The sequence below is a fragment of the Lepus europaeus genome, chromosome 7 (assembly GCF_033115175.1).
Source record: "Lepus europaeus isolate LE1 chromosome 7, mLepTim1.pri, whole genome shotgun sequence".
Classification (NCBI taxonomy): domain Eukaryota; kingdom Metazoa; phylum Chordata; class Mammalia; order Lagomorpha; family Leporidae; genus Lepus; species Lepus europaeus.
The window spans coordinates 72,202,443-72,229,635 of NC_084833.1; the positions used below are offsets into that span (position 1 = coordinate 72,202,443).

The following is a 27,193-nucleotide window of genomic DNA, read 5'->3' on the forward strand; positions in this document are numbered from 1 at the left end:
GCCGCCTGCGGTGTTGGCATCCCATATGGGCACCGGTTTGAGTCCTGGCTGCTCCACTTCCCATTCAGCTCTCTGCTGTGACCTAGGAAAGCAGTGGAAGATGGCCCAAGTGCTTGAGCCCCTGCATCCATGTGGGAGACCCAGAAGAAGCTCCTAGCTCCTGGCTTTAGATCGGCTCAGCTCCAGCCATTCCGGCCAATTGGGGAAATTGGGGAGTGAACCAGCAGATGGAAGACCTCTTTCTCTCTCTCTCTCTGCCTTTCCTTCTCTCTCTGTGTAACTCTGACTTCCAAATGAATAAATAAATCTTAAAAAAAAAAAAAAAAAAAAAAGATGCATACTCCCTTCAGGACCAAAGCTACATAACTTGAAAGTGATTAGGCAGTCTGAGGTGTAGGCCTACCCGCAGGATCCTTAAGTAAGGGTCACTGATCTAGCTATGCCAAGAACTAACTGTGTGACCTTGAGGGGTGGGATGGCAGATGTGGGTTTGATTCACCCTCAGTTTCCTCCCTGGTAAAATGAGAGGAATCTGTAAAATTAGGAGTCACCAAATCTAGCCTATGCCCCCACCCCCAGTTAGAATGATTTTTACATTTTTAAATGGCTGTAACATGTGTCAAAGACCATATGTGATACCCAAAGCCTATGTGCTCTCTGGTCTTTAGTAGAAAAACCTTGCTGAGCCCTGGATCTGATGATCTCTAAGATCCCTTCAAACCCTGACATTTTAACATCCGAATTCTGCTGGGTTTCCTGTACAGTCTGATTCTAGCTCTTCACACAAACATTCCCAAAACTGAAACAATACCTGAGGCACAACAGGGCCGCAACTGCTGTTTAGTCAATTGAATAAATGGATTCTGTAGCAACAACCCTAAGAACTAAATCCCCTACCGAGTTGGGTCAATGTGTATCAAATGACCACCTAATAAATATCCCCAGGATGGGCACAACAATGAGAGAAACACATAGCCTGTTGGCCTCTGGGATGACAGCGATACTTACAAGGGCCTAGAGCTCCAGTAAACAGGATTAAGGTTCACCTTGTTCCACCAAATAAAAAACACATTTAGCCATCCCCTGAACAAACCCCTTAGGCAAATTAAAAAGCTATCTAGAAGCAGCTATCAGAAGCACAGATCATCTGAACAGATAATCTTAATAGCTAGGGACCCAAGAGAATAAATCCTATCCATAATAAGGCACAGAGAATAATTTAGCTCCCAACATTCTTTCTCTTCCCTCCTGTTGTTAAGAATACAAAATACCAAAACAAGGAATTCAAACATTTATGTCAGGGCAGCAAGCCAAGACATTTACAATACACGACCCCATGAACACTAATGGAAGTCAGAGCAAGGTAGAGAGAAAATAAAGCTCCCTGCCTCAACTCACACTACACCTACTTTTTCAAAATAAACAGCCAGCAATTATTCCCTTAATGTTCCTTCTCTGTATATCCATCAATCACTGCTGGTCATAAACCTTTGCTGATTTCAAAGCCTGGTTTCCCTTCCTTTTGCTTTGCTGATTCCCTAAATGTTTACAAGGAGTTCTGCAGTGGGCAGGGAGGGGTGCTTTCCCACCAGCCCTCAATCAAGCATCTCTATTTACAAATACAGTGCATTCCAACCACATTCTCAACTGTCAGACTGTTGGTTAGAAATCACAAAGTTGTATCCAGAGATTGGAGTTCTCTCTTCTCATGAAGGACTAGAAAGAAACCCATCTCTCTCCACACAAAAGCCCCAATATCCAATGATGAGGTAGATTCACATATCTTACTCTTCCTACCATATACCCTGCTCTGGACGTGCTGACCTGAAAATTAAACAAAAAGGTTAGGCCACCACCTGTAATACCAACATCCTATACGAGCACTGCTTTAAGTCCCAGTTGCTCCACTTTAGATTCAGCTCCATGCCAATGCAACTGGGAAGGCAGCAGAGGATGGCCAAGGTGCTTAGACCCCTGACACCCACATGATAGACCCAGATGAAGCTCCTGGTTTCTGGCTTTGGCCCGGCTCACCCCTGGCCATTGCAAACACTTGGGAAGTGAACCAGAGGATAGAAGATCTCTGTGTTTTTTTTTTTTTGTTTGTTTTGTTTTTTGTTTTTTTTAAAGATTTATTTATTTATTTGAGAGGTAGAGTTATGGACAGAGAGAGGAAGAGAAAGAGAGATAGAGATATTCCATCCACTGGTTCACTCCCCAGATGGCCGCAATGTTCTGAGCTGGTCTGATCCGAAGCCAGGAGCTTCCTCCAGGTCTCTCACGTGGGTATAGGGACCCAAGGACTTGGGCCATCTTCTGCTGCTTTCCCAGGCCATAGCAGAGAGCTGGATCGGAAGTGGAGCAGCCACCGGCCCCATATATGTTTTTCTCTGTCTCTCTCTATAATTCTTTTTTTTTTTTTTTAAGATTTTTACTTATTTATTTGACAGGTAGAGTTACAGACAGTGAGAGAGAGAGACAGAGAGAAAGACCTTCCTTCCATTGGTTCACTACCCAAATGGCCGCAATGGCCGGAGCTACGCCAATCCAAAGCCAGGAGCCAGGTGCCTCCTTCCGGTCTCTCATGCAGGTGCAGGGGCCCAAGCACCTGGGCCATTCTCAACTGCCCTCCCAGGCCACAGCAGAGAGCTGGACTGGAATAGGAGCAATTGGGACTAGAACCCAGCGACCATATGGGATGCTGGCGCTACAGGCAGAGGATTAACCTAGTGTGCCTTTTTTTTTTTTTTTTTTAAGATTTTTACTTATTTATTTGACAGAGTTACAGACACTGAGAGAGAGAGACAGACAGAAAGGTCTGTCTATAATTCTTTCAGATAAATAAAAAATGTTTTTAAAAAAGTCTTGAATATGTTAGTGCTCATTTCCAGATTCTTCATGAATCAGAGCAAAAACAGTTTAAATTTGGATTCTTTCCCTGACTTGTTAGGTAAGCTTTTTCAAATAGCCAAAACAAACAGAAGGTCACTGGCTCTGTGTTGATCTTTCTATGAACCTATTTTAAAAAAAAGTCTTTACTTCCCATGATCTTCTTGTTGCCTTCGTGTATTTTCTAACCAATAAAAATAGGTTTCATATTAGCTGGCATCCTTACTTGAGAGATAAGGATCCCACACATGATCATATTTGTCTGAGCTCTGGGATCCTTAAGTAAAGGTCATGGCTATTCTGTGGCTGTTTTCTGATTCCAGGCCCAAGCAGCCTCACCCACGTTATCTCCAAATTCCATCCCGGTCATCCCTGCTCAGAACCAGCATGCAGGTTTGAGTCCCTGTGCAAGGTTCTTCTCCCTGCTGAACCGTGTGGTCCAGAGTACTCCACTGGGGCTGGAAAAATAATCACATGGTTAAAACGAGCCATGTTTCAAGGAGGTAATTAATGCAAAGAAATGCAGACTGCCTCTAGAATAAGATAAATCTGATATCTCCTCACTGTCTCCATAAAAATCACTGCAGGCAACTCATTAATGCCTGCACAAAGAAAGGAGATCCACATGTGCCTTTTGAAGGTGAAGCTTAATAGAAGTTTGAGGTGATTCAAATAATCTTTGGAAAACACCTTGGCCTACTTAAGGATCATTACCAGGAACTACGGAAGTAATTACATGTTAATATTCAAAAGAAGCTACTGCTTACTCTTCTAATCAGGCATAATCATCTCAACTATATACACAGTATAACCAGTCTCTTCAAAGCAGAACTGATGATTGCTTCTACTTTGGGGGCATATGGCAAAGATTTTAAGAACAGGACTCATAACTCATTTCTTTGTGTGATTGTCTTTCCACACCCTCTACCCTTCCTACTCAACACTATATGTCCCTTAAGGACAAGAACCCAATCTCCTTTCTTCTGGAGCTGTAGGTGTTCAACAGGCTTCCTGGCACACAGCAGGTACCTCCTAAAATCAGGATGGAAAGACAAGAAAGGGATAGGTGCCTTTCCCTGAAAAGGGGAAAGGCAATAAAAGTCAAGGAGGCAGAAGATAAATCTATACTTTCAACTGGACTATACATATCTCCTGAGTGAACGAATGGACTGAGGAAAGAAAATGAGCAAAGGTGCTAAGGCATGAAATAGGGAGCTTGGTTGTGGGAGCAATAAATAACATCTATCATCAATTCTAAAAACATGTTTTCTTACATTTTGACAGCTTGGAAATTAGGATGCATTTTACAATGGATGCCATCTTAGCATGTTGTCATAGTTTTTTGATACCCTGTTTTCACTTTCATAGTTTTATGTAAAATAGTTATACGTGATAGAAATGATGATGTCAGGGCAGGCATTGTGGTACAGTATGTTAAACCACTGACTGTGACACCAGCATCCCATATCAAAGCACTTGCTAGAGTCCAGGCTGTTCCACCTCTGATCCAGTTTCCTGCTAATGTGCATAGGAAAGCAGTAGAAGATGGCCCAAGTCCTTAGACTCCTGTCTCCCACATAGGAGACTCAGATAGAGTTCCAGTCTTCTGGGTTCAGCTTGGCCCAGCACTGGCTGTTGAGGCTATTTGGGGAGTAAACCAGCAGACAGAAGATATCTACCTCTCTTTCCCTGTTCCTCCCTCTGTCTCTCAGCTTTTCAAACAAAATAAATGAAACTTAAAAAAAACAAAGTGTCATAGATTCAATGACAATCACTTGGTGTGGCTATGGTAAGAAGGGTTGTAAATACAGCTATGAAATGCACTAAATGATCCACAAGAGCAGACAAAAAGAGAACTGGGCTTTTCAGTCGATAGCAAGGGGGTGACTCTATTTCACAATGATCCCCCTTCCCTAGGAGGAACTAGAACGCCCAGTATCCACACCTATAGAAATCACCCCTGCTCTTCAGACCACCGATTGACCCACAGGTGTCCAAATGATCAAATTGGGCCAATCACTACTCTTAGAAATTTTTCACTTGGAGCCAGTGAGGGTGTGGATCAATTCTTCTCTGGTGTTAACAATGAGACTTAGAGCTCGGAAACAGTCAGAGGCCATGCTCCCTACCATGTGGCAGAGAAGCAAAGGCAAAAATCCTTGTATGGTTCAAACTAAATAGGTGGTCAACAAACTCGAGTTTATTTGTTTGTTTGAATTCCTGGGCAAACAGGCCATATTTCTCAACCTCCTTACTGTTAGGTGGAGCCACACACTGAGTTACGGTCAATGGAATGAGAACAGAGTGATATCAGCCACTTCCAGAACTTGCTCTATGAAAGCCTCCCAAATGAAGTCCTTCAATTTCCTTCTCCATCTGTAGATCAAAAAAAGTAAACTCCGAGCGCAGAGGAGTCACAATACAGAAAAAGCGTAGGTCCTTGAACTGTTAAAAGCAGCCTTGCATCATCAGGAACAACCATGTTGAACCCCTAGATGAACAAAAAATAAACTTTGTGTTAAGCTACTGAAATCTGGGGGCTTTTCAGGCAATTACTTGCCCTAAAACCTCCTGATTCCAAGTACTCCTGATGCCAGCTGGTTCTTTCCATGTTTACGTAAAATTCCTTGGTATCCTTCCTACAAATTCCTTCTTCACCCAAGTTACATTTGGGTTTCTTGCATTTATAACTTAAAGAGTTCTGACAACCACAGCCAGGAAGAATGAATATCAATCACATTAAGCAGTGAAAATATGGGAGTAAGCAACATTCTCCAAGTGTTAGGGAACACCTAAAAATTTCTCAGAACAGGGCAATAATTTCAACAAACTGATGACAATATACAAAAGAATCTTTTTAGTTTCCAATAGCTTCTAGCTTTAAACTTATAAACCACTTACAGTAAGATACTCTCTTCCCCATTTTCATTTCATTCCCAGAAATGTGTATGAAGCTGCCACAGCCATGCCTTAGGTTGACTAACTACTAAGATATCCTCAGGAGTTCTCAACCATCCAGAATTCTAGAAAGCAAGACAAGGCTCATTTAGCACACATAGCCATCTCTGCTGACTTATCACTTATTAGGAAATGCATCAACATGTAGCTCCAGGAATTCAATTAATTATTCTGGAGTAAATAATGCTGGGTATGAGTAGACAAGTCTGACCAGAGTTTTCAGAGATAAATAGTCACGAATCACCAAAGCTTCTGGTAGCAATTACAAGGCTATAAATGAGAAGGTTACAAAAATAAACAGGAGAATGACGCCACAAATGCCTCTTCGGGTAACGATCACGTTTGCCAGGAACTGGGGCCAGTGATGATAGAACAGGCATCCTGCTCAGTTTCCAGAACCGTTTCTCATGGAGCCAAATTTGGTCTATTAACAACAAGCACTGACATCCACAATACATTCCACAGGCTTGTAATAAATCCTTTTTTGCCCTGTACATTGAGTTATTTGACTCTCAGAACAACAGTATGAAGATGAAGTTGTCATCAGTCCTGTAACTACAGCTAAGAAAACAGGCTCAGACAGGTCAGGGTTTGTGACTTGAGCCAAGACTTGAGCTCCAATCTACTGACTTCAGATCCTCTATCCATTTCACAGTAGCCCAAATTATGAAACAGCAGGGCAGAGAAACAGGCTGACTGGAGGGGATTTTCCCCACTTTCATTGTTCATCAACTTATGTTGGAAGTTAGTTCAGGTCAAAGGCATGTGTGAGAACTTTCTGGGGGGTTAAAGGGCTTGGGATAGATGCCTGGCCTGCTTCCAAGGCCAGCTGGGAAAACAGTTCCTGAGAAGACACCATGCCTGTAAGGGATCTTGGGAGAGAGAGGGAGGAGTCTGAGGCAGAGAATTAGTTGTGCTAAGACCGCCAGAATCTTACAGTAGGCCTCTGAGAATGAGATGTCAAGGTCTCTCAGGGGCATAAAGACAGGCTCTGTAGCACTAGAGTTATCCCTTGCTGGGGAAGGAGAGGAGATCAACTACATAAACCTAGCTGGTTTCAGTCCTCAGTCAGCAAATCTCCAAGGGGATTTCTTTTTTGTTTTAAAGATTTGTTTATTTATGTCAAAGGGAGAAACAGAGAGAGACAGATCTTCCATCCACTGGTTCACTCCCTAGATGGCCACAACAGCCTGGACAGGACCAGGCCAAAGTCAGGAGCCAGGAGCCAGGAGCCAGAGCCTCCTCCAGGTCTCCCACATGGATGGCAGGGGGCCAAGGGCTTGGGCCATCTTCTGCTATCTTCCCAGGTGCATTAGCAGGGAGCTGAACTGGAAGTGGAGCAAGCCAGTACTTGAACCGGCACCCATATGGGATGCCAGCACCGCAGGCAGTGATTTAATCTGCTGTGCCACACTCCCAGATGATTTCCATGTGCTACTTTTTTTTTTTGACAGGCAGAGTGGACAGTGAGAGAGAGAGAGAGAGAGAGAAAGGTCTTCCTTTTCCATTGGTTCACTCCCCTCCAATGGCCGCTGTGGCCAGCGCGCTGCAGCTGGCACACCACACTGATCCAAAGCCAGGAGCCAGGTGCTCCTCCTGGTCTCCCAAGCGGGTGCAGGGCCCAAGGACTTGGGCCATCCTCCACTGCACTCCCTGGCCACAGCAGAGAGCTGGCCTGGAAGAGGGGCAACCGGGACAGAATCTGGTGCCCCGACCGGGACTAGAACCTGGGGTGCCGGCGCCGCAGGCAGAGGATTAGTCCATTGAGTCGCGGCGCCGGCCCTCCATGAACTACTTCTAAGAGACAGATTGCCAAGATCATACTTCCACACTACCTGAGAAAGAGAAAAAATATTAGTGTTTTGGTAAAAGCCATTTTTCCCAGGGAACTGGTGTTCCTACCATTGTTACTTTCCTGGGCTCCGCAGACAAAAGGGAAGCTCCTACTTTGGTACAGTTCCTCCAGAAGGATCCTGAAGGAGTATGTGGTAGAAGAAGTGGCAAAAACCTTGATTTCAACAAACCTGGCCTTGAACGACTAGAACAGCTTCTTGGTCTCTTATTATCTGTGACCTTAAGTAGGTCATAACTGCTTTGAGTCTCTGAAGTTTCTATATCTGTAAAGCAAGGATAGGCCATCCACCTTATGAACTATGGAGAGGACAAAACAAAATTATGAATACAACAGGCATAACACAGTATCCGAGACAGTAGCTGCTCAGTAAATATTAGATCCTAACTTTTCCTCCTCAATCCATACTTTAATTCTTTAGTATTAGAATTCTAATATTTAGTCATCCACCAGTCCTAACATCTCAGATAACTCTAGTCCCTTGGGTCTCTTACTAATCTGCACCATACTTTCTAAATTTCCTTTAATAAATTCAGCCCCCAATAATCTTTCTCAAATCTGAAGGAAAATCCAAACCTTGTATTTGGCATATGGCTACATTTAACTCTTAAATTCAGTTAAATTTTCCATAAGCCTTGAAAAAGGAGTTCTTAATCCACCACAGGTTTACTGAATTTATACATAGTTAGTATGCGTACAGCTATAGGAAAAACAGAAATGATGAGGTTCTCATGGTCTCCATTGTCTTCCTGGTCATCTCCTCTTAACATTATCTCAACCAAAGCAGGGTAAGGCACCCCTAATTCTATGCTCCAGAAGTCCTCTGTATACACCTCTACCAGCACTATGAACATTTTGTATAATAACCATCTCTTTTATGCATTCACCACTAGCCTAAATCTCCTTACAGGCAAGAAAGACATCATGCTGAATCTCAACTGTCAGTGCCCACCAACCCAGTACCTGAGATGCAACAGGTATTAAATTAGTGCCGATGAAGGAGCGAAGGAATGAGTTTGAGATCTGGAAGAAATTTTAGAAATAAACTCACCTAACACAGGGCTTCATTGCATACATAAGGAAACTGAAGTCCCAGGGTTATAACATAACTCAGCTAAGAATCACTCAAAACCAGCAAGATGACAAGTGGTTTCAGATGTCATTTGACTTCAAGTTCAAAGGCAAGTATCACTTCATACCTATCCCCAGGTGGAGGCAGTGTAGCTTAGTGAACACAATATGGACCCACAGTCTTGCCCCTGCTGCCTACCACTCTTGTGACTTTGGGTGAGTTACTTCATATCTGAGTCACAATTTCTGCATCTGTTAATTGTGGTTATTAATAACTCCAGAGTTGTTGGGGGTATTAAGTCTGCCAACATAAATAAGTGCCTAGCATAACACTCAGTCCTATGTTCTGAATAAATGTTTACTAAATGAATAATGAATGAGTCTCTGTCCAGCACGACACAACTCCATGAACCTGGTTTAGACTTTGCTTTTAACTTTCTGCCCACATGCACAGCAGTTGGGACACCCATAATTATAAAACCATAACTGGGAGACTTGTTCCTTGGTAGGACTGAATCTCAAAGCTTCTGTATAACTTTAGTAGCTGTTCATGTCACCCAAGTTGCCCATCCCACCTTCCTCATTGCCACATAAATCTTACACATCTCTCACTGCCCAGCCAGATCTACCTTCTATAGGAAGCAACCTCTAATCCCTGTCATATCATCAGTCCCTCCTTATCTCACTGACCTCTTTCTAGCACCTAGTGGAGGGGAACTATGGTTTGAATACTTGTGTCTCCCCCAAAATTCATGTTGAACCTTAATCCCCAATCCAATAGTATTTTTTAGAAAGTTTTTATTTAATAAATATAAATTGCATAGGTACAGCTTCTAGAATATAGCTGTACTTCCCACCTCACCCGCCCTCCCACCTCCCACTCCCATTCCACCTCCTACTCCCTCTCCTATCCCATTTTTCATTAAGATTCATTTTTAATTATCTTTATATACAGAAGATCAACTCTATATTAAATAAAGATTTCAACAGTTCAATGCAATAGTATTAAGAGGTGATAAAGTCATGAGGACTCTACCTCATGGATGGATAAATGCCTTATCAAAGGCTTGAAGGGGAGAATCCACCCTTTCTGTCCCTTCCACCATGTGAAGACACAGCAACAAAGCAACATCTTGAGGGGCTGGCACTGTGGCGCAGCAGGTTAACACTTTGGCCTGAAGTGCCAGCATCCCATACAGGCGCCGGTTTGAGACCCGGCTGCTCCACTTCTGATCCAGCTCTCTGCTATGGCCTGGAAAAGCAATAGAAGATGGCCCAAGTCCTTGGGTCCCTGCACCCACGTGGGAGACCCAGAAGAATTTACTGGCTCCTGGCTTCAAATTGGCCCAGCTCTGGTTGTTACAGCCAACTGGGGAGTGAACCATCGGATAGAAGACACCTCTCTCTCTCTGCCTCGCCTCTCTCTCTCTCTCTGCATAACTCTGACTTCCAAATAAATAAATAAATCTTTTTTTTTTTTTTTTTAAAAAGCAACATCTTGGAGGCTGAGAACAGCCCTCACCAGAAGTCAAACCTGCTGGTGCCTTTGATCTTAGACTTCCCAGCCTCCAGAACTCTAAGAAATAAATCTCTGTTGCTTAACTAATTTCCCAGTTTTGGGCATTTTGTTATAACTGCACAAACTAAGATAAAGTGAGTATTTGTTTAGTTTTGAAATTTTTTGGTAATAAACACAATTTACTATCTTAACTATTTCTAAGTATATAGTTCAGTAGTGTGAAGTATATTCTCATTGTTGTGTAACCAATTTCCAAAACTTTTTCACCTTGCAAAACTGAATCTCTATACTCATTAATAATTCATTTTCCCCTCCTGCAGTCCTTAGCAACTGTCATTCTACTTCTGTTTGTATGAGTTTGCTTACCTTAGGTACCTCATATATGTGAACTCATACAATATTTGCCTTTTTCATATTGGCTGATTTCACTTAGCATAACGTTCTTCAAATTCACTCATGTTGTAGCATATGTCAGAACTTCCTTCCTTTTTAAGGTTGAATAATATCCCATTATATGTATGTATATACGTCATTTTGTTTAACCACTCACCCATCAGTGGGCACTTGGGTTGCTTCCACTCTTGGCTTTGGTGAATAACGTGGCTACAGGCATGGGTGTACTGTTTTATATACTCTATGCGAGTATTAACTCTTTAACAATAAAGACAGGGTCTCAACCATTTCTAAAATTTTCATGGTGTCTGATGTGTCATGGGTACTCAAAAATTACCTGTCAAGAGGCCGGCGCTGTAGCTCAGTGGGCTAGAGTTGCAGCCTGCAGCACCATCAAGTCCTGGCTACTCTGCTTCTGATCCAGTTCCCTGCTGGCACGCCTTGGAGTGCAGTGGAAGAAGGCCCAAGTGCTGGGCCCCTGCACCCACATGGGAGACCCAGAAGAGGCTCTTGGCTCCTAGCTTTGGCCTGGCCCAGTTCTGGCTTGTTGCAGCCATTTGGGGGAGTGAACCAGCAGATGGAAGATCTCTCTCTGTCTCTCCTTCTCTGTCTGTAACTCTGCCTTCCAAATAAATAATTTTTAAAAAATTACCTATCAAGTAAATAAGAAAGGACTCAGCTCTAAACATGAACTTAATCATCCTCACACTTTGTAAACTGCACAGCAGAAAACTCACACAGGACACACTTTGCAGTAAGACTGTCTTGATTTCTGGGCCTGGATCTGCCTCTTACTAATCATACAATTTTAGGCATGTTACTTAAGTTCTCAGAAATTCAGTTTCCTCATGTGGTTTTTGCCACAATCAAATGATATAACTTAAGTAAAGCAGTCACTTCAGTTCCTGACACATGGTAAACTAAAACAATGTTTGCCACTAATACTATTATTAAATCAAAGTAACTTATTGTACATAAGCATGCCATATCACTCCTTGGTCATGATAACTTTAAAAGCAAAATGTACACATAATTCTAAGACCAAATAATGTATGGCAGATATAGTCAAAACAGAATGTGAATCTACAGCAATAACAATGAATCCAGCTTGGTCTCGCCAAATTTAGAATCCTGAGTTACACAATCATAACTTCAGGAGTTGGAAATTTTGTCACATCAAAGGAACATACATAAATGTTATACTATGGCTCTCCTTCCACAGCAAAACAGCCTGCCCAAGATCTCATAAATGCTTTTTAATCAGGATTTTTGAGTTTTTTGGTGCCCTCACTAAGTATGTTGAGGAAATCAACACAAAGATATCATGGCCCACACAATTCTGGAATTTTCTCTGCTCTTAAAAACTAATATGGTCCTAGTTCCTCTGTCTCTAGAGCTGTTAATTAAGTGTAAGAATTCCTGGGGTCCAGCATTATGCTACAGCAGATTAAGCCACAGCCAGCAGTGCAAGCATCCCATATGGGCACTCGTTCAAGTCTCCACTTCTGTTCCAGCTCCCTGCTAAAGCGCTTGGGAAAGCAGCAGCAGATGACCCAAATCCCTGGGCCCCTGCACCCACGTGGGAGACCTGGAAGAAGCTCCTGACTCCATGCTTCAGTCTGGACAAGCCCTAGCCATTGTGGCTATTTGGGGAGTAAACCAGTGGATGAAAGACCCCTTTCTCTGTCTCTCCTTCTCTCTCTCTCTGTAGCTCTACCTTTCAAATAAATAAATAAATCTTTTTTAAAAAAAATTCCTGAGGTCAGCACTTTAAACCCAAGTCTCTCCCGATTCCTGCCCGTACTCATCCTCTGGACAAGGAACCTGGGAGAGTGCTAAAGAAGAAAAAAAAAAAAAAAAAAAAAAAAACAGAAAATGGAAATGTATATGCAAAAGGACACCAGCCTAAGTGAGGTAAACCTGAAACTAATCTGTCCAAAGACCATCTCTTTACACCCTAACCCTTCAACAGACTCTGAAATTTTTCTTTCTGATCTCCCACTTCTATTTCTTTGTCTTAATTTTATTTTTTGGACTAGATATTACATTGATGATACATTGACAGGGCTCAAAAAGCAATGTGATATACCTACTAGAATGGTTATAATAAAAATAGTAACAAATGTTGGTGAAAGTGGAGAAACTGAAACTGTTGCTGGTGGGAAAGTAAATGGTACAGCTGCTTTGGAAGACACCTTGGCAATTCCTCAAAAGATCAAACATGGGGTTACCAGTTTACCCAGTAATTTAACTCCCAGAAAAATAGCATAATTAAAGAAAACAAATGTCCACTCAAAAACTTGTATGCAAATATCTATAGCAATATTATTCAAAATATCCAAAAAGTACAAACATCTCAAATAATAAAGGCAAATAAAATACGTCTACACAAGAGAATACTTGTTAATAAAAAGAAATGAAGTAATGATGTACACTACAACATAGATAAACCTGAAAATATTATAGAAGGTGAAAGAAATCAGCCACAAAGACCACACATGGCCTTATTCCCTCTACATAAAATGTCCACAATAGGCATATCTGTATAAGTAGATTAGTGGTGCCTTGGCTGGGACGGTGCAGGTAAGGAAGATGGTGAGTAATTTTTATGAGTATAAAGTTTCTTTTTTGGGCCAAGCACTGTGAGGTGGGAGAAGCTGCCGCCTACAACACCAGCATCCCATATGGGTGCTGGTTCGAGTCCTGGCTGCTCTACTTCTGATCTAGCTCTCTGCTAATGTGCCTGGGAAAGCACCTGAGGATGGCCCAAGTGCTTGGGCCCCTGCACCCACGTGGGAGTCATGGAAGAGTGTCCTGGCTTCAGAGTGGCCCAATTCCAGCCACTGCGGCCATCTGGGGAGTGAACCTCTCTCTCTCTCTCTCTAACTCTGCCTTTCAAATAAATAAATGTTTCTTTTTTGAAAAAAATGCTCTCTTGTGGGCTCTAAAGGTGTTCTAAAGTTGACTGCAGTGAAAATAGCATAACTCCAGGAACATACTAAAACATATTGAATTGTATACTTTAATTGGAGAATTATGTTGGTATATGTGAGTTATAACTCAATAGTTATTTTTAAAAACAACATTTATAAAATAAGAAATCTTGAGAAATATCAGTACACACAACACTACCACTCCTACCACCCTCTACCAGTAACTCAGTAACCACTTAAATTTTTTACATCCTTCTATGGTTTCTTTGTGCAACTTCAAAAAAAATTTTTTTTAATCCTTGCTTCTTTCACCAAAACTTGTACTGTTCTGCACCATTCTTCTTTCACTTAATATATCCTTGGAGAGTTTTCCATATAATTAGTTAGAGAACCCCCTAATTACGACTGGTAGCTTCATCATTTTCTCTTGTGTAAACATACCCATTTATGTAACTAGTTCCCTATTGCTGCACATTTCTGGCTATTTCCAATCATTTGCTATTAGCAACAATGATGCAACGATGTGCTCTTTCTCTTTAACTTGATTTCAGCAGATGACTTTCTGTTTCTTTTAACAATGGGGAGGCAGTCTAGTAGCAAGTACTACTTCAGAGTAAGTCAAAACTAGGTGTACAGTCTGGACTCCTGTGTTAACTAGTTATATGATCCTGGTAAAATTACTTGTAGCTTCTGAGCCCGAGTTTCCTCACTTATCTTGGAAAAATTATTGCCTACTTCATTGGGTTGCTTTTAGGATTAAATAAATCTTAAAATCCCTCTGGCTAAATTAAGACAATTTGAGTATCAAAACATAAAGTCGAAGCAAGCATTTGGCACAGCCATTAAGACCCTGCTTGGGACACCTGTTACCTATGCCACAGTGTGTGGGTATAATTTTCATCTCTGCTCCTGATTCCAACTTCCTGCTAATGTACATCGTGGGAAGCAGCAGTGATGGTTCAAGTTCCTGGGACTCTACTACCCATGTAGGAGACCTGGACTGAGTTCCAGGCTCCTGTCTCCAGAACTAGCTGTTAGGGGCATTTGCAGAGTGAACCAGCAGATGGAAGATTCTTTGTCTCCCCCACTCTCTTCCCTTTCAAATAAATGAAGAAAAAATAATTTTTAAAAAGTCTCATAAGGCTGGAAGGAAGAAAACAGAAGATGGATTATGCATTATTAATACAGTAAATAAAGAATGAATTTATGAGTCCAAGCAATATTTTTAAAACATAGGATGAGGCCAGCGCTGTGGCTTTGCAGGCAAAGCCGCTGCCTTCAGTGCCAGCATCTCATATGGGCTTGGGTTCAAGACTCAGCTGCTCCACTTCCAATCCAGCTCTCTGCTATGGCCTGGGAAAGCAGTAGAAAATGGTCCAAGTCCCTTGCACCTGCCTGGGAGAACTGGAAAAAGCTCCCGGCTCCTGGCTTCAGATTGGTACAATTCTAGCCATTGGAGACCTCTGGGAAGTGAACCAGCGGATGGAAGACCTTTCTCTCTTTCTCTACCTCTGCCTATAACTCTGCCTTTCAAATAAATAAATAAATCTTTAAAAAAATATAAGAAGAAGGAGGGGCTGAAAATTCACTGATATGACAATAAATATAAAAGGAAAGAGAGAATTAGAAAATCATCTTTGTATAAAAAAATTGACCTACGCCAAGATTATCAATGGATATTAAAACCATTGGATGAACATTATTGAGGAAAAAGATATTCAAACAATCTAATGATGTCATCTCAGAGATAATTTTATTAATTACAAAGAGAAAAGGGTATCTACTTTTAATGGAGAGCTGGCCATACCATCCCAACCAAATGATCAAACTTCACATCCCAGTAATGTTATAAACTGGCACACATAACTGATGATGCCAGGGGAGGGATGCAACATCACCTATGAGGAATTCTTACCACAAATGTTTAACCTGAGAAAACAATCAGACAAATCCAAAGCAAAGTCTACACAACAAACTTGGAAAGTTGAAAAATTTCAATATCATAAAAGAGAGGCAGACATAACTATGCTACTTTATAAAGGAAACAAAAGGGCACAATCATGTAAGCAATCCGTGATTACATTCTGGGTCAAACTTCCTTTTTAAAAAGCTATTAAGAATGTTGGAATCTGAAATCTGGAAAATATTGTTGCAATGTAACGGCAGTGTGGTCACATGGAAGAATGTCCTTGTTCTTACAGGATGCACACTTTTGTGCTTAAAGTATGGTGATGTCTACAACTGATTTTCAAGTGGCTTAGGAAGAAAAAAACTGTGCGTGCATGTGTGTGGTGTGAGTCGAAAGAGAAAGCAAAAGAATCTAATTATGGCTTCAGCTAACTCAATAGGACAGGTCTACAAAAAACTTCCCTTGTACCTGAAGGTGAACCATATGAAAATAAATGGCAATAGCCAGTTCCATTTTCATAAAGCTTATACTTTCAATCAGAAGGCAAGGCAAAAAGAAGAAGCAGTTGGAGAAGCCATATGGTTTTGGTTCCAGAAAACCATTAAGGTTCTACATCTGCAAGTTTTTTTGTTTAGCTAGGTAACTTCAAAAAACAAAACAAGTTATTTTATCTTATTAGAATTGTTTCCTTATTTGTATGGGAAAAAAAATGATCCTAAAGTGCACTGCCTAAGATTGAGAAAATGAGACAGCATGCACAATTCACCTTTGTAGAACCTCTTATTGAAGACCCTCTTTAAGATAGCAGTCTCAGAATAAAAGTGGTTAAGAAGGAAAGCTCCCAGGGTCCAGCGCTGTGTCATAGGGGGTAAAGCTGCTGTCTGCAGTGCCAGCATCCTATATGGGCACCGGTTTGAGTCCTGAATGATCCAGTTCCAATCCAGCTCTCTTCTATGGCCTGAGAAAGCAGTAGAAGATGGCTCTCAAGTCCTTAGGCCCCTGCGCTCGCATAGGAGATCTGTAAAAAGTTCCTGTCTCCTGGCTTCGGATTGGTACAGCTCCGGCCATTGTGGTCAACTGGGGAGTGAACCAGCGAATGGAAGTCTTCTCTCTCTCTCTCTCCGGCCATTGTGGTCAACTGGGGAGTGAACCAGCGAATGGAAGTCTTCTCTCTCTCTCTCTCTCTGCCTCTGCCTCTGCCTCTCTGTAACTCTGTCATTCAAATGAATAAATGAAGAAAGAAGAAGAAGAAGGGGGGGGGGGGGGAGGGGAGGAAAGCTCCCAAACAGCTCTACCTTTGTTTTTCTATCAGAACACTGAGCACAGGACCTTGTATTTAGCTTATGCACACAAGCTTTGGTTAATAAAGTAACAGCAAAACATTATGAGATAGAATTCAGTCAAGTGTTTAGTCCACATCAGAGTGCTTCATGCCCAATTCCTGCTTCCTGCTAATGTGTAGTTTGAGAGGCTGCAGGTGATAGCTCAAGTGGTTGTATGGCAGACTTGGATTGATTCCCAGCCACCAGCTTCAGCCTGGCCCTGCCCTGGCTGTTGCAGGCGTTTGAGGAATGAGCCAGTAGATGGGAAATTTCTCTCTCTGCCTTTCAAATTAAAAACAAAAAGACAAAACAAAACAAAAAAATGGATCTTCCAGCCTACAAATGCCTTTGGGATTAAAGGAAAGATTAATATGAACTGGCTCAGTTGGAGACAGCCGCACTTTACAGCACATAGTTATGTGCACATTAATTTCCAAAGCCCTTTTGTACACATTATCTCATTTGAGTTTCACAATAATCCCCATTTTATAGATTAAACACACTGAGGCTTGAAAAGATAAATTGCTCTTTTAGCAATTTTTTGTTTGCTCAAATTTTTTGTTTGCTCCACCCAGCCACCATGGCTAAAACAATGAAAATAATTCATGCCTTGTGATCTCCAGTCTCTTCCCCAGGGTCCCTATTAGAACAGAATGAGTCACCGATGGCTACTCCTAGGTTCATACCTGCTTATCTACAGAAAAATGCCAGAAATCTGCGCTATTGAAATTCAGAAAGATGAACATCCAGGACTTGCTTTGACTGTCAAATATTTTTTAAACTGGAGCTTAAATTCCCCCTTTTCCAATGTGGTCATGGGACTCAGATACAGAGGAAGTGAGAAAAGGCTGGTTTCACCTCAAGGTTGATGGTGTCCACATTTTAGTGAAGTTAACTATAACTCAAAAATAAAACTTCTCTGCAGAATTTTCTGGGGAAAACTCTTGGCTGTTTTCTTGTTTCAGTCTATTTTTTCAAACATTATGCTACGTTTCAGGAATGGATAATTTATTTTATTTCTCTCTTGCAGAAGTTTTCAAGTTATTTACACATCCACTTTCATTACAAGATTATACATCAATCTGACAGTGGATTATCTTGTGAGGTCAAATTAAGAGGACCTTCCTGGGTAATTTGTTGTGTATTTCTGTAATGCATTTTGAATAATCTTAAGTTCATTCTAGGATTAATAGATAAATTTAAGATAGATATTTGAATGCCCTTTACCATCCTTTCCTCTTCAATTTGGAGGTAGCCAATGTGCAACCTGCTTTACTACTTCTAGTAAAATCAAGGATAGAGAGTCAGCTGTAGAAATTAGCACTCTCATAGAATGACAGGATCATGTTTTCAAATGACATAATAGAACACTTACTCTATCCCAACAAATGGTATCCTGACCAATAGGCTGATTAAATACTCACAATGACCAAGAAAATCACTATTTATTGAAGCAGCCTTTTGCTGTGATATGCCTGAAAAAAATATTCAGAAACAGCAATTGATCTATATACCATTATCCACATATCAAGCTAAACAGATGGAATCATTTTCACATCCAAGAAAACTAACATTGCTACTGATTATCCAATATGTAACTCCCATGCAAATTTCATCAATTGTCCCCAAAATGACCTTTTAACTTTCTTTAAGTCTATTAGTTGTGTATTACATTTGGTTGTCAAATCTTTCTGCTTCCTTTAATGTAAACAGTACCTCATACTTTTTACTTCATTTTGTTTTTCATGACATTAACATTTTTGAAGATCATAGGCCAGCTATTTTGCAGTATGTCCCACAAACTGAATTTTCCTGATTATTTCCACATGATGAGATTTATGTTTAACATTCTTGGCAAAAATTCTACACTAGGTTGTCTCATTACACTAAATTTTTTTTCCCTCATTTTGTCACCATGGGTACTAAGCAAAGACCACACAGTATATAAAATGTTTAAAAAAAAAAAAAAAAGGCAATCATTGTAGTGAAGCAAATTAAGCCACTGCCAGCATCCCATGTGAGTGTCAGTTCTTCTGATCCAGCTCCCTGCTAATGTGCCTGAGAAAGCAGAACAGCACAAGTACTTGGGCCTCTGCCACCCACGTGGGAGACCTGGGTAGAGTTCCAGGCTCCTGGCTTCAACCTGGCCTAGTTTCAGTCATTGCAGCAGTTTGAGGAGTGAAGCAGCAAATGGAAGATCTCTTTCTTGCTCTGTCTCTCCCTCTCTTTCTCTCTGTAACTCTGCCTTTCAAATAAAATAAACAAACTCCTCAAATGTTGTTAAAAAATATAATGCCATGGTAGCTGCTTGCTACCATGAGTCCCAGCTATACTGGGCACAGTGCCAAACATTTAAAATATATTTAAATCTTACAACAAGCTTGCAAAGAAATAAAAATTTTAAAAGATTAAGTAACATGCCAAAGAACATACATGTAATGTTATAAAAATGCATGGGTACACATGTGAACTCCAGCAATAAACACACACACACACACACAAGCAATTTAACATGTGCTCTCAGGAGATCATGGTCTTCCTGAGGTTAATAACCTCTATGTTAGAGTTACCTTCAAGAGGCCTACCTATTTTTCAAAGATAGGATTGCTACTAGAAAGACACTGAAGTTATCTGTGGTCTACATATAATTCCTCCGTACTTGGAAACATTCTGCTTTAAAATAGGCCACATTCCACCATAGCCAAAAAAATTATTATAACATTCTGGCATTTTGTCTGTCTTTTTTCCTACTCTCCCACAAAATGAGAAAAACAAAGGCAACGTAGAAAATTTTCCAGAAAGCTCAATATATATTTTTATGAGCTGAAGGAGGAGATATTTTTAAAAATACCTTTACTATACAAAACACTGTCAACAATTTTACTTAATGTTTTTGTAATGTTACTTATCCACAAGAAGTCCCATCAATATAGGAAGTTTTACACTATTAGGGTGATGTTTGAGAAACTAACTGGAATCAAGGAAGTCCAGCTCAAAAAGAAACCTGATCTGAAATATTACCACAAAAATATGTCAATGGCTACCCATCTCAGGAATATATTTTCAGGGGTTTTCTTAAAGTAGTTGACATTTTCATTATTACTAATTGCCCTTCTGCAACATGTTGACATTTTCTGCTTTTGAATGGGTCGTTGGTGACTTAAGTTAGTTTATTCAGCCAACAAATATTCTCAGGTTCCCTAATTTGTGTGAGGCACTCTTCTAGGTGTCTCAGAACACACTCTGGAGAGCTATTTCCTGCCTTCATGTCTAGGGTCAAAGGTCACCTACTCAACTCCCACCCCACCTAAGGAAGAAGAATGCTCCCTTGGGGTGGTGCTCTCCCAGGACTGCCTACTGCCTACTTAACCTTTACACGATTATTTGTTTGTTTCCCTCAACTGAATGAATTTCTCCAAAGCAAATGCCATCTTCTTCAATATTATATTCCAGCATGGTGCTGCTACGGTTGGAGATCAGTACAAATTAATTGAATAAATAAGTTTCACAGATGAGGAATCTAAAGCTCAGAAAAAGAATATAATGTGTCCAACTCCACAGAGCCGATAACTAAGTAGTCTCCTGTCTTAGAAAGCCTCACCCAGGGATCTCTTGTGTTCCATTCTGCCACATCCTATACATGAAGAGGAAGAGTGAAAGGTCTCAGATGAACTCAAATTCAACAAGGCCAAAGGCAACCACTTAAAAAAATAGTCTCCCATTCTGTGTTCCCTGTTTCTGTAAATGTTATCCCCAGTTGTTCCAGGAAGAACTTAAATCATTCTTGACTCCCATGTCTCCCTATTCCTTCATCCTCCTCAACAACAAATCATACCAATTATAATTTTCAAAGTTAGTATCTCTCCAATCTCTTCCCTTTTCTCTAAGTACTCTACCACTATCCTGGATCCAAGCTCCATCATGCCTCACAAACCCCACACAAATGACTTACTTCTTGGTCTCTACACCTTCATGCTGGCCAAGCCTTTCTTTCAACCCCTTCTCCACCTAACAATCAGCGTGATGTTTTTAATATTCTACAATGTCATTCATCTAGTGAATTAGGATCCTTCCTAGGTTCCCATCGCTCTTACGACAAAGACTAAAGTTCACTTGTAGCTCAGAAAACTGCCTACTTTCTAGTTGCTGTCCAGTTCCCCAGTCTCATTCTTCTTCTTTCTGGTCTCCCTCCCCTTGCTCTCTCAGTACGTACCAACCCTCATCCTCACATTTCTTCCCTCATCCTCATACTTCTTGCCATTTTACTTTGAACATGCAATTCCCTTTCTCAGAAACCCTTTTTGCCCCACCCTAAGCACCTCCCATTGCCATCTTGACTTGCTTCCTCTCATTCTTCAAGCCTCTTTAAGTGTCACTTCCTACAGGAGACATTCCTAACTTCTCCAGACAAGGGGAGAGCATCACATGAGGCACTTCCATCCCACTTTGCAGTACCTCCCTCTTCAGACACAGCATTCATCACACGTGCATCAGTTCAATGATTATCTCCCCTGGTAGAGTATAAGCTCCATAAGGGAAAGAGAAGCACTTCTTTTCCCTAGTGTATCCCACTTAGCACACAGTAGGCTGCTCAATTCATATTTATGGTCAGAATGACAGGCTGGGGCCAGATGATAGAGGATTATAATGTCAGGCAAGTACACTACAAGGCAAAAAAATTATTATCCCTTTGCAAATATGTAAACTGAGGCAGAAATAAATGTATACATGTTCAAGGTCATAAGGACAGCAGTGACAAGGCCAAATTTAACCCTTCATTCAGCTCATTTCTCCTCCCTATAATATCACAAAACCTCAGTGGGTAAGAGAACATTTCAGAAGATTCAGGGGGCCAGTTCTGTGGCATAGCAGGTAATGCCGCCGCCTACAGTGCCAGCAGCCCACATGGGTGCTGGTGCAAGTCCCAGATGCTCCACTTCTGATCCAGCTCTCTGCTAAGGCCTAGGAAAGCAGAAGATGGCCCAACTCCTTGGGCCCCTGCACCCACATGGAAGACCCAGAGGAAGCTCCTGACTCCTGCATTTGGATAAGCACAGCTCCGACCATTGTGGCCAACTGGGAGTGAACAAGCAGATGGAAGACCTCTCTCTCTCTCTCTCTCTCTCTCTCTCTCTCTGCCTCTCCTTCTCTCTCCATGTAACTCTGACTTTCAAATCAATAAATAAATCTTAAAAGAAAAAGAGATTCAGAACGAGAAGGCGGCACAACAGTGGTCTAACATGACAGCTTCTGAATCACCTGTCATACTAGTTGCCTCCCAGATGGACAGCAGTTAAATTTTCTATGCCTAGAGAAGCACTGTTAAGCAAAGAAACATAACCACCAGCACACCCTTATACTTAAGAGAGCAGTATAAAATAGCAAACTTCTCTCCTCCACAAAAGCAAAGAAATCACCGGAGAGAAGCCGTTGCCCATCCAAGCATTTTCAAACAAGCAAGAAAACAATGGGCAGTTTGGCCATTATATATATATATAATGAGGTGGCTACTTATTCTTTGGAAATTACTAGAACATTTCATGCTAAGCATTTAAAAACCTTGCTAACCCCTTGGCCATTCTTGATACAGGTGCTGGTGAAAGGAAAAGTGGCATGAGCTCAGCTGCAACATTTCATTGTCCACATGCTGCTGGAGCCAAATTACGTCTATCACAGAAACCGCAAACTGAGCCAAGGGGTCAGGCTCATTGCTGCTCATCCTGCCAAACACAGGCAGCAAGAAAAAGAGAAACCAAGGAGTCCTCCAAGAGGACTCTAAATAAATATTCACACAGTCTACATTCACCCCAGAGTTCCTGGGTGAGGTGGAGGAGGGGTGGATAGGGTGTTCAGAGCTTGGAAAAAGACTTAGAGAAAGAGATATGATACACTGGTTATAAAGGGGAGATTTTGAAATAGGCAAAATGTGAAATGCACATGGAGAGACAGAGAAAGAAACATAATGTTAAGAGAATTGGGTGGGGCTAGGGGAGGAAGAGAAGAGACAGCAGGGTGTCTAGAAGAGCAGAGAATAAGTAACAGAGACTTGTAGGGAAAGGCAAAGCAGACTGTCCATCTTGTCCCAAAGCCCAAAGCTGCTCATTGTATCCCCATAAATCACTCTACTACAAAGACCATGCAAAGGACTGCCCTTTGCTTTCAGGAACAAACAGCTTTTAACAAAGTATCACCCAGCTGCAACTTTGGAAACCTAAGGGACTGAATTAAAAATGAACAACACTGCTTCAGCACAGGAACACAGAGAATTAAAAATGAACAAAATTGGTTCAGCACCGGAAGACTGCCAGTAAATGACTTTCCCCCATTGCCTGACTCAGCTCTGGAAAGGTTTAGCTTTGTAGAGTTAAGCAAATAGTCTGGCATTTTATCCTTCTTTTGACATTCCAAGAGGGGGTGTGGTTGACCTCAGGCCCGTTCATTTCCAAGGTTGTAGATCTTGCAGTTAAGATTGGCCCATCTGTTCTGGAGCCAGCCAGCTGTTTATCTCAAACTAACATATTTACTGCACTCATCATCTCTGCAACACTTACAAGAGGAAAGCTAACATCATACAAGTCAGAATGTGTTCGTTCCTTTAAAAACTGGAAAGAAAAAAAAAAAAAAACCGAAAACACAACACTGCAATGCTCCTTCGTTTCCCTGGCAGTGTCCGTGGGCACCTCTCAGTAATGGCAAATGAAGGTTAACAGCGCTTCTAACTTTCCCTTTCCTTAACGTGCTAAAATGAACCCAGCTTTCCCTAAATCGATCCCTTCTCCCGAACCGTTATTTGTGAGTGGTGGCTGTGCCTCAGGAAACGGCAGCTCATTCTGGTACCATTGTCAGTAGCAAGGAACCTATTGCAACGTAATTTAAAACACTCACACAATCACACATCTGTGGGCTCCACTTTCAAACAATCGTGAATCCTGCAGTCCCGGAGAACGGAAAACACTTAACAAAAATGCTGCTTGCAGCAGCTTAAGGGGACCTTCCCCAGACACGTGAAATGTTTCTGACTGGCACCGAGCGCCCCATTAAAGGACACTGTCACCTCAAACAGCAGAAAAGGCGAGACCAACGACACAGACTTGCACACACAAAAATAAAGCCCCCCAAACTTAAGCTATTCGGAAGAGGCAGCTCATCTTCAAAAATGCATAGCGTGTGCTCGTCAAGCGACATGGCAATGTTCTCAAGTAGTGCGACCACATTCAATCACTGTCTCCACGTCTCCCCACGCATCACCCCTTCCCACTCAAACCTCAGCCCTCGGGCCGTCTGTGACAGGACCGCAGTCCCCCACCTCTGCCTCCCTCTGATTTTTCAAGAGCACTTCCCAACGTCCTTCGCAGCCCAGCCCCCTCTCCCAGCCTCCGAAAGGTTGAGGGGACTCGCGACTAGGGAATCGGCGGGGGAAGGTTGCTGGAGTTGTTCTGAGCAGTGACCCAAATTGCACAGAGCTTTTCCCATAGCAGCGACGGTGAGCACCGTCCAATGCGTCCCCTCCCCGCCCCCCCACCATCTTCCCAAAAGAGAGCCTGGAGAACTAAGCGGGAAGAATAACTTGGTAGAACCATTTGAATAAATCACTTCAACTCACCTGGTTTGGGATTTTTCTCCCCACCCCAGGCATAAACAGAAATGATATGCGAATGAGTCAACGCACGCAAGGGAAGGTGCTGCGATGTCCTAAGTCCAAGGGCTGGAGTCAGTCCTTGCCCTGGTGCTGCTGCTACTCTTAGCTCAGCTGGAGCGAGCGGCAATCACAAGCCCAGCAGCGGCAGGGGGGTGGATAGACCGTAGCACAATGAATGCAGTGGGGCTTTTGCGATGACATCATCCCTCTGCCCAAACGGCCCCAATAGCCATGCTCGGGAGCGGTGCATTCTGGGAATCGTAGTCTTCTTAAGTCCGGGCGGGACACTTAGGCCGCCACCGGAACTACAATGCCCGAGATGCGCCAAGGTCCGACGCACCCGGAGCGAAGGAGCGAAGGAGTGAAGGGACCTCGGCCGCCATGTTGGGAGTCTGGGTGGACTCCGCGGAACCGGGAGAGGCTGTAGGGAACGCGGGAGCTGAGTGATGGTGCAGTGGGGACGGTGAGGTGGAAGACGAGCGGTCGGAGAGCTGCGGGCGCAAACGTGGGAGGCCTCTTTAGGGGCGGGTGGAGGGCGGCTCGGCATGGAGGCGGGCTATGGGGACGAATAAGCCGCGGCCTTGCAGTCGTGCGGGGACTGCAGAGGGCCCTATTCTTGTTCTAAGTAAGAGATCGAGGGATATTCTGGAGTCGGAGCGGTAGGTGTCTTTGTTGAGGCTTGGAGACCCGGGACGGCCCGCTTTCACTCAGAAAGCAGTGCCTTCCCTCCCAGATTGGTTTCTGCCTCTTGCCATTTATTTCTCAGCTTCTCTTCACCACCACCACCACCACCCCCCCAACAAGTGCCGGACCCTCGCAGGTGGTTTCATGCGGGAATGGTATGCAGAGAGGTCGAAAGCAGTCATTGGAAGGTAGCCGAGCTGGAAAGGGACGTTGATTTAACCCTGCAGATAATTCAAGGAGCTGCTTAAAGGAGTCACACCAGTTTTAAGACATAAAACGACAGGATTTCACCTGCCACAGCAAGCAGATATTGAAAGGGAATGCTGGCCGGCGCTGTGGCTTAACAGGCTAATCCTCCGCCTTGCGGCACTGGCACACCGGGTTCTAGTCCCGGTTGGGGCGCCGAATTCTATCCCGGTTGCCCCTCTTTCAGGCCAGCTCTCTGCTATGGCCCGGGAAGGCAGTGGAGGATGGCCCAAGTGCTTGGGCCCTGCACCCGCATGGGAGACCAGGAGAAGCACCTGGCTCCTGGCTTCGGATCAGCGAGATGCACCAGCCACAGCGGCCACTGGAGGGTGAACCAACAGCAAAAAGGAAGACCTTTCCCTCTGTCTCTCACTATCCACTCTGCCTATCAAAAAAAAAAAAAAAGGGGGTGGGGGTGGGGGAGGAATGCTGTTGATAATCCTGAAGGCTGGCAGTGGGTCTGGAGTAGCTGTGGTACTTGGGTAAACCTAGGGTGTATGCTAGAACTCTGCGGGACGCTGATTTGGATGGGTCACTGTATCTAAAACATGGTGTTTGATTTATGGTGCTCATGTATGATTACTTTAAGAACTTTTTATTACGTAGCTAAAGTCATTAACTGGCTTTATCGCAAATGCACTATGTATTTTTCCCAAATGTATTACTCAAAGTGCTGTGTGTTCTTTTGCAGAGTCTGTCCACACTGTGGGAAGATGGTAAAGTGCTTTTTCTCCGGAGGCTGTCTGAAAGGGTTAAAAATGATGATGATATGTACTTTCTGCTGTTCCCCCCTCCCCTTTTGCACATTATTCTGAAAACAAAATTTATAGTTACGTTGAGTCAGTAAAGTTAATGCACTACACCTCTCTGTTAGGAGTTAATAAAGTTACAGCTGATAGATGAGTCCTTGTCTCAAAGAAAGAATAGGCAGAGTGATAAAAATGTCCACAACATGATTTAGAAGAAGAGTCTGGGAAGTACACAGATGATAACTACAAAAACAGTTTTCTGAAGAATGGTCTTGCATGTGATGTTTCAGAGACCAGGTCACAAGATGAGTAGTTTTGTTTCATTTTAGAACAAAGGTATAAGTGTTGGTGACACTTGTCCATGAATCCAACGGTGAAATAAGCTTATACAAAGACTTGTTAATCTAAAACACTTTTATAAGCAATGATGGTAAGTAAAGGAAAAGAAACAAAATGTTTATCGTTTTCTTTCTGACCTTTAATTTGTAGAAATGTTTCAAGCTTATCGTGAATCTTAATTTTTAAGATACTTTATGTAAGTCATAACCTCGACTTTGATTTACTGTGAAGATATTTTTAGGGGAAAAGAAGCAACAGATTGCTCAGAAGTTGTGTGTGTGTGAAAAACTTTGTAATGCAGTGATTTCTATAATTCGTCATGTATTGGGTAGTTTGAAGTTTTCCTGACCTTAAATCTAATGAACAACTAATCATAAAGACATGAAACAAATAATTTTCATCTTTAAAAAGATTATGATGTAACATTTTGCATTTAAAAATAAGTCTTGCGCTCTTTAGAAATTCCATTTACAAAATTAAGATTTGAAAATGTAGTGATGCTTGGTAGATTAGGGAAACCTTGTGAAAGTGGAATTAGAAATGCCTTAAGGAGATAAGGCAACCCATGTTCTTTTCATCTTCAAAAGGAATTAGAACATTGATTTGTATTATGAGTAACTCACTAAAGGAATATTGAGTCATTTGCTGTTAACATTAAGAGTGTTTCAAAGGGGTAAGTGTCAGATCACT

General features: G+C 42.2%; 1 protein-coding gene across 1 annotated transcript in view; it reads right to left on the minus strand.

The window, feature by feature from the left end:
* RAB30 (RAB30, member RAS oncogene family) overlaps positions 1-24,652 on the minus strand; it is a 94,623-nt gene extending 69,971 nt beyond the window's left edge. Inside the window, exon 1 of the mRNA XM_062196786.1 lies at positions 24,450-24,652. The gene's annotated coding sequence lies outside the window, so the exon portion shown is untranslated. The remainder of the gene's footprint in view (positions 1-24,449) is intronic.
* Between the last annotated feature and the right edge of the window lie 2,541 nt (positions 24,653-27,193).